Below are 860 nucleotides of genomic sequence, written 5' to 3'. Positions count from 1 at the left end.
CCGCCCCCCGCTCCGCCCCCCGCCCGCCGCTTTAAAGGGCCCCGCCCGGCCCCGGCGCTCCGCGGCCCCGGCACCCGCTGCCGGGGAGGGGGCAGGGGGTGCTCGCCGCCATCCCCCCCCGCCCCGGGCACGCGTTTTCCTCCGCTTAGCGGCCGTTTCTCGGGGGGGACCCCCGGGGCTGCTCCCACGTCTCCCCCGGGGGCCAAATCCAGCCCTCGCCCGTGGCACGTGGGGCTGCGAGATGCGGGCAGCTGGCGCCGCGCCGGCCGGACTCATCTCCAGGTCAAGGTGTCCAGGCCGGGCCTGGCGTCCCCCCTTAGCAGACGTATTTATAGAGCCCTTCTCTGAGCACCTGCCTTTGCCAAGGGGGGTCAGGACGGATTTATAATCTACGGCTCGCAGAAGGGGAGCCGAAGCACAGAGAGGTTTAAGTGATTTAGCCCGGGTCACGGAGGAACCGGACCCCGCGYAGCAGCATCGTCCTCCAGGCCTTTGCCGAGCTGTCCTTGGGGCCCGCTCAGCTCGCGGGCCTCCCTGCCCGCGGCCACCGGGGCGGATAAGGATGACTCACCAAAAAAAGGATTTGCAGGAGGAGCAAATCCCTTTTTACTTCTGCAAAGCACCTGTAGGATTAAGGCAATGACTGTTATATAAAGGGCGTCGAGGGTGGTGGCTCGCAGTAAGCGGTGCAGGGACTCTCAGGTGGAGCGGGGCGGTCGAACAGAAGCGACGAAAAGTAAAACGCAACGACTTCAGCGCAAATTTTGCACCCGGGAAAAGTTCAGGGCCCTCCCTGGAGGTGGGAGGGCGTAGTTCCGAACTACGCTTCGTTGCTGTCCTCTTACCCAGCGCTGCTGCTA

The sequence above is a fragment of the Rhea americana genome, unplaced genomic scaffold (assembly GCF_003343005.1).
Source record: "Rhea americana isolate MKP2758 unplaced genomic scaffold, rheAme1 scaffold_111, whole genome shotgun sequence".
Lineage (NCBI taxonomy): Eukaryota > Metazoa > Chordata > Aves > Rheiformes > Rheidae > Rhea > Rhea americana.
The sequence above is the reverse complement of the archived record's forward strand: the minus strand, read 5'-3'. Positions refer to the sequence as shown.